Here is a 1,105-nt window from a genome sequence, read left to right as displayed (position 1 = left end):
ATATAAAGGGGTCCGCAAGTCAAAAAGTTTGAAAACCCCTGGTCTAACCACATACAATATTTCACTATAAATACACAGCGTATTGAAACAAGGAAAGCAAACAAATTCTTTTAAATTCCGTTATCCCCGAATCGGGCCGATTTCTGGATTAATCCAAAAGGATTCTTCCTTCGTCAGCGAGGAATACGATAAGAATAAATGGAGTACTTACATATACCCGTAGAAATGACAGGTGCAAAGTCAGGAGTACATTTAAGTACCCGAAATATATCCAAATAGAAATTCTGTAGCAAGCCTCAACACACGTGTAGACGGTCATGAAACTTACATAAAGTGGTTTGCAGTACTGAAGTGAATGGTAATAAATTTACTTCTAATATAAGGGTAAAAAAGTTTGTCAGTGGCCAGCATATTAAAATACCTTTTAAGGTGAAAATTATAAACAATTATAAATAAGGGCAAAAGAAAAAAATTCTATGCCAATATGCTGAATAAATAGACTTTATATCGTCTAACCACATGTAATATTTCACTCTATTCCATTTTTAGTTTTGAATTTACATACACACACACATATATATAAGAGAGTGTATGTATATGTAGGCAAAGTACTTATTTATTTACGTTTTTGCTGTCAAATCATTGGATTAATCCCAACAGAATACAAAATACAAACTTTTTTCTCGCTTTAGGTGTCATTTTTGTGTGAGTGGAGGGGAAAGAATAAAAGTTTTCTCTCTACAAACAAGCGATTTCAAATAAATTTCTCTTAATTGTTGTTTGAGAAAATATATATATTCCGATGATAACATAGTATCTTTTAAAAACATCCTTAATTTACAGACTATATTTTATGTCTAAGGAGAAAAAAAACTTTTTATCTTCTACAATACTATGTGTGTGTGTGTGAGAGAGAGAGAGAGAGAGAGAGAGAGAGAGAGATCCAGACATTTAGCTGTTATTTTTAGCATACCGAAATCTAGTTTCATACAGCTTGGAGTTTTGTCAGAAAATTTGAAATTGGGATTAATCCAATGATTTGACAGCAAAAAAGTAAGTAATAAGTAATTCGTCTACATATTCATACACACTGTCATATATATAT

The sequence above is a fragment of the Octopus bimaculoides genome, chromosome 22 (assembly GCF_001194135.2).
Source record: "Octopus bimaculoides isolate UCB-OBI-ISO-001 chromosome 22, ASM119413v2, whole genome shotgun sequence".
NCBI lineage: Eukaryota > Metazoa > Mollusca > Cephalopoda > Octopoda > Octopodidae > Octopus > Octopus bimaculoides.
Note: the sequence above shows the minus strand (reverse complement) of the source record.